The following is a 6,000-nucleotide window of genomic DNA, read 5'->3' as shown; positions in this document are numbered from 1 at the left end:
CTCCACACGGATCAGCGCCGGGTAGCACCAAGCCTCCCACACAGCCTGGCTGTTGGCCAAGTTCCCTTCCAGGCGAGCGTGGGAAAACACAGGTGCCCAGAAACTCAGCCAGCGCTCAGACCCCGCCAGCCGCAGATTGCTCTGGGCTCCGCGTGCAGCCCGGGCACTTTGCGGTTGGCACGCCCTCTGCAGCGGTTTGGAATCTGGAGCGTGAGGCGGTGGCACGGCCCAGACTCGGGGACGCTCGCACGCTAACCCACCGATGCGCCTTCCTCGCAGTCACAGAGCCCCAGAGGACACGGCTTAGCAGTAGAGGGGAAGCTGTTTGCGGGGTTTGGCTGGCGACGCGGCTGCTCTTCACAGACACCTGGAGACATCCTGGAGGCCAGGGAGGGTGGCGTCTCCCTCAGGGGCTCGTGTCAGAGAAGGGGTGGCCCGGCAGCTCCCCGTCTTCTCTGGCTCCTGCCCCGGCTCCTGCCCTGCTCCTGCCCCGGGTCCCTGGACATCGCGGACGGCACTTCCTGTCCCGCTGCCGAAGTGAGGCTTTGTGCCCGGTGGGCGCCCATGCCACGGAGGGGCACCTGAAGGTCTGCTCTGCCTCCTCGCCCTGCAGTGCTCTCTTCAGGGTGCTCACTGCCCCCACACCCCGGTTCATTAGTCCCCTGATCATTTCTCGTCTGTCTCTGTGACTTGCCGGTTAGCTCGAGACTTTGCCTCCTGGCTCCGATACGTCCTCAGTGCTTTGCACAGAATTGGCGCATAGTAGGTGCTCAATAAACATCTCCTGGATCATCAAAAAGAGGGACCCTGATAGACGCCCTGAGTTCCTCGCGGCAGCGGCTCGCCGCGTCTGCATGGAAGTCCCGCCTCGTCTCTGCTCCTGAAGCCATGACACGCGGAACACCACGTTCACTGAGCTAGAGACGAGTGAGCCGTCAGCATTCTCCCACTGAAATGCCAGCTCCGCCAGGGCAGGAATCTGCCTGCTTCTTGCCCGCTGTGTCCCCAGCACCTGGAGGAGAGTTGGCACCAAGTTGGTGCTCGGCAGAAGCTCGGTTTGATACAGGCTTGAGTGGGGGGCTGTAACAAATGACCCTCAGACCCCCTCCCCGCCTCCAACACCAGTATGAAGCTTCTTGGCTCCCTAGTTCAGAATATAGTGCTATTTATGTCTGAGACCGCAGGTTTCTAAAAATAAACCTAACAGATCCCAAACCTGTGATTAATTTCTTCGATTCATTAAAAAAGACCTCAGCGGGATTCTGCTTCTAAAAAGCTGAATGAGCCTGGCCGCACCGCGGTCCCCACCCCAGGAGGTGGGCGCCCGGGCACAGGTGGGTGCGGGGGCGTCGGTGTCGGTCGGCCTGAGCCGAGGTCCGGGTCTGATGCACATCTAAGTCCAAGGCCCACAGGACGGGGCCTTGCAACTTGATCTGATGGGGAGGGCGGGGGAGCAGAAGAGGGGGTCCAGGCAGCCCTGCGGGGTCTCAGGCATAACCAGGGAGCTGGGCTCAGGCAGAGTGGTGGGATGGCAGCACCTACCACAAGCCACTGCGAACGCAGTCCCCTGGGTACCCACTGCTGGCAGAACCCAGAGCCTGAGGTTTCTGCAGCCTCCCTCAGTCACCCCTTCTTCCAGGAGCCTTTGTTTGTTTGGGGGGCCTGTCGCTGATGGGGAATGTGACAGGCCATCCCCCGGCAGCTGGCTCAGGACGAGCCTGTAGAAACAAGGGTGGGTCTGGGAGCCGGTGGGGCAGAGCTAACGTCAGACCATTGTGGGGCTGGACGTCCCCAGGGGCCAATGGGGATGACAGAAGGGAGAGGGCAGAGGGCAAACTTGTAGGGAAGTGGGGAACACAGAGAACGGGGGTCTGTGACTTCTCCGCCTGGGTCAAACCCGCAGGGAATTTCCGTTCTTCCGAGAGAAGCAATAAATCTTCATTCTGACGCAAAACGTCCCAATCTTCAAACTTTGCAAGTCTTTCAAAGGCTTATTAACATCCTGGCAAAGCCCAGCTGAAGATGGGCATGGCCTGTGGCCGCAGTTCCGTGATTCTGCTGTACGTGGACACGGGGTGGCGTCCTGGCAGTGGGCCTTGCGGCCCCGGGGTGGCTTCTGGCTGCACCCACAGCAGTCCTGGCACACAGGACGCTCCCTCGGCATCTGGGGCCCGGGCGTCAGGAGCGGAACTGATGACCTTTCCGGGTGGAGGGCAGTGCCGCAGGGAGGGCACTTCTGCTTCAGGGCGGTCGGCGGCTGTGACTGGGAGTCCCGCCCCGGGGGTGGCCATGGCAGCCGCGCTCCCGCGGCGGCTGCCCCCACACGCCCGCCGCCCGCATCCCCGCCAGCACCCCGGGCACACGCACTGGCAGGGCTGGGAGCAAAAGCAACTGGTCAAGCGATCAGCGTCCCGCAAGCTGACGGACACGAGAAAAGGGCATTCACGGGGGACACGTGAGGCACTGAACATGCCGACGGCCTCCAATGCCTCCGTGCCGCCCCGTGTGCTTGTGCGGATGGCACCCCTGGCCAGGTCCCCAAATGGTTCTGCGTCCAGACACAGACTCGTTGTCCGAGGCCAGCAGAGCCAGGCCCTGGCAAGGTGACATGCTTCCCGGGAAAGCCTTCTGTGGGAGCTGGTGGGGGACCTTGCTGAGGCACCGTCCTGTGCCTGCTTCACATGGGGACAATGTGGCCAGAGACGTGCTTTCGTTACAACCTTATTGTCACGGAGTGTGCACTCTCATCCACTCCAGTGTCCCTTCCGGGCTTCAGGGTGGCAGGACGCAGCCCTCAGACCCCAGGCAGCTACGGACGCCTGCCCTCCCCGCGTCAGGGAGGGTCAGAACGAGGCGGGAGCAGGGCCCGTAAGCTGCAGCGCCTCACGGGTGAGGCCCCCTCGAGGCTCTCTGCTGTGCACCCCCCAGGAGCGAGGCAGTCCTGCAGGAGCTCCAGGGGGACAGGCCCGGCCGGCCGGCAGCTGCAGGAGGCGTGCGTGGCTGGCGCGGACGGCTGCTGGGGGAGGTGTCTCCAGTGGCCCCTGTGTCACTAGTGGCAGGAACTGCTTCTGATCGGTGCAGAGAGATGGGCAGCCCGCCGCTCTGCGGGCCGGCGTGTCTGGACGTCAGTTTCCATTCCAGGCCCCCTGGCTGTGGGGTGAGGCGGGCAGGCGGAACGAGGCCCGTGTGACGTGACCCAGCCGCCCCAGGTCCCCAGCCCTGCTTCCCTGGCCCCACCTCTGCCAGTGCGGCCACCAGCCACCTACTGCACCGAGTGAAGGGTGCCGCTCAGACGCTGTGCGCCCGGACCGCCCGGGGACAGACGGCGCCATCATTAGGCGAGTGAACCATAATCGGAAGAAACCGGGCAGACGTGCAGGTCTGGACGTGGCGATTTATAAAAACGGAGGAAAACGCTCCAGACACGTGATGCCAGCGTTCCAGGTTCCTCGGCCAGTTTCCCCTCCCACTCCTGGCTTCACCCAGGGAGGCCGGTGAATGGGTGCCGGGCCCTGTGACCACTGTCCGAACCAGGACAGCTGGAGGACAGGGCCACTGTGACTGATGGCTCCAGAACAGCGAACCCCGACTGGGTCCCCGCTGCAGGAGCAACTCGCCTCTGTGTGTAAAGGAGGATTGCGAAGCTATTTACCACTTGCTGAGGACCTACTGTGCGTTAGGCCCTGCCAGGGGCGGCCTGCATCGTCCCCGCAGGCCAGAGACTCAGCGGGGTCGAGCTGGCGTGAGCCCACCACACAGCAAGGGAGATGAGGCCACGGCGGGCTGAAGGCCACGGGCACACACCCCGTGGGTGGCGGAACAGATCAAGGTCTCTGGCTTCAGGCTCTGAGCTAGGCCCACCCCACCCTCATTCAGGGGACCGACAGGCAAGCCACATGACCTCAGCGGGCCCCACTTCCCTCATTTATAAAGTGGGGTGTGGCGTGCCTTCCAGAACCTGAGCACAAACCGGGAGCACAGGCCCTGACGGGTGCGGGGTGTGGAGGGGCTCCATTGCCCTCTGCGGGCAGAGGCTCGGCAGGGATGTCGCACAGGGACGCGAGCTGTGCCCCATCCACCCAAGCTACGTCACACTGGGCTGACCAGGCAGGTTTTCAGAAATGGGACGGCAGCTGATTGGAGCCCACGTGAGCACATTAGCACCCCTGCTTCTTACCGTCAGCGAGGGACACCGAAGTGCCCTCAGTATTGCCTCAGGCGACCTCGAACAAGGAGCCCCTGCCACTGCCCGTGTGACGCCCGCCCACTCTGGCTGCTGCCCGCGGTTATCACACACACAGACCACAACCCCCTCCGAGCAGGCTCTGCGTTCCAGGATCTTCACAGGACAATGCCACGTGATACTGAACGTCACTGATTGGTGACCGAGGGGAGGCTCTAGAGGGTGGAGTGCTCCATCTAGGGAACGCTTTGCACCCTGCAGTGTGTGTGGATTCGCCCCATTAAGGCATGCGGGTGCTACATGTGCACCCCGGCTCGTGTGCCTGGCGCAGCCATCAACCTGCCCGAGCAAACACGGTGGCTCCGGCTGCCGGGCACCGGGCGGGGGCTTCCTGTTTCTGTGCGGATGTGCATCCCACCGGGCACCATGCGCACAGACAGGTGCTGTTCCTGGCTGCGGCCGGGACTCCCGTGCTGCCCGCCGGCGGTGGCTGTCACCCTCGGGTGCCAATGGAGGCAGAGGAGGGGTGGCAGTTCGTCTGGGGTGGCCAAAGTCCTAAATATGGGAACACAGGGGCTGTCCTCGTCCCCCGCCACCTCCTCTCCCAGCCGAGACTCGTGGGCTTGGCTCGCTAAGGCTATTCCCAGGGGTGGGGGCAAAGACCACAGCCCCCGGAGGAAGGGCGCCCCCAAGGAACAGAGAATGCACAACGTCGGTGAGGGATGAATCTGCGCATCCGCTTCTCCGATTCTCAACTTGGCTAATGTCCTCACACTCAACTGTCACACTGCATTGTCTTGTGCGGATCCCAGAACTCAGACGAGGCAGACAAAACACCGTGGGGCCGGGGAGACGGCACCTCCCCCTTCTGCACTGAAGCCGGCCGTGTCACCTTCCGGCCAATGACCCGCGAGCCGAGGTGACACATGCTGCTTCTGATGGGGCCGCCACGCCGCCCGTTTTCCACACAGACGCAGACACACAGGTGCAGCGTTCAGGCGCCAGCTCTGGGTTCTGATGAGCGGCCCGATTCGGGGCCGTCGGCCGGGCTGCCCCCAACGTAGCCGGCCCGGGGCGAACAATTCCTCCCCCCGTGGTCATCTGACTTCCCAGAACTGTTCTCCCAGCCTGAAAGTTACAGCCTCAGCAGAAAACGGGAAACCAGGTTCGCTGGGCCTGCTCGACATTGAGACTAGAGCCTAGTGTCCCAAGGCCCGACAGAGCCCTTCCCCCCAGGGCCCCCGGCCCTGACCACCCCTACGAGAAGAAGAGGAGCTGAGCAGGCCCAGGGAGCGAGGCTGCTCCAAGCCGGGGAGGCGGCACTAAGCACACGGGGGGGAGCACTGTCGCCTAAAATACCTGCATGCTGTCCAGGGCGCTCTGGGGGAAGCAGCGAGACAATCACAGAAATGCGTGTGGACAGAAGAAGACACGATTCTCAGCACATCGCACGCCTGTCCCTTTCAAACCAAAGCGTGTCATGGCCGTTCCCACAATCAAGGCACGCACTGCCACCAGCACCAGTGACGTGACCTCAGCGGGACTGTCACAGCGGCAGCTCAGAAGGCGAATTAAAACAACACAGACCATCAAAGCAACGGGCCGAGGATGACTGCAAAAAAGCAGCCACGCTTGCAGCCAGGAGATGATGCCAGGAGATTCAAGTGTGGCAGGGGACGCAGGCGGGGGGACCCGTGATGTCTACAGCGTCCGCGTCCACCCTCCAGGCCGCGTTTCCCCTCCTGCCATTCATCACTCAACTCCCAGATCTTCATTAGCTAATGGACGCTTTCAAAAAACCAGTTTGAACACGTGAC

The 6,000-nt window shown here is 62.9% G+C and overlaps 1 protein-coding gene across 2 annotated transcripts in view; it reads right to left on the bottom strand.

Moving 5' to 3' along the window:
* RIMBP2 (RIMS binding protein 2) overlaps positions 1 to 6,000 on the bottom strand; it is a 140,030-nt gene that overhangs the window by 33,846 nt on the left and 100,184 nt on the right. The window lies entirely within an intron of this gene.

The sequence above is a fragment of the Pteropus medius genome, unplaced genomic scaffold (assembly GCF_902729225.1).
Source record: "Pteropus medius unplaced genomic scaffold, Ma_sr-lr_union100, whole genome shotgun sequence".
In the NCBI taxonomy this organism is placed as follows: Eukaryota; Metazoa; Chordata; class Mammalia; order Chiroptera; family Pteropodidae; genus Pteropus; species Pteropus medius.
Note: the sequence above shows the minus strand (reverse complement) of the source record. Positions and strands in the feature narration are given on the sequence as shown.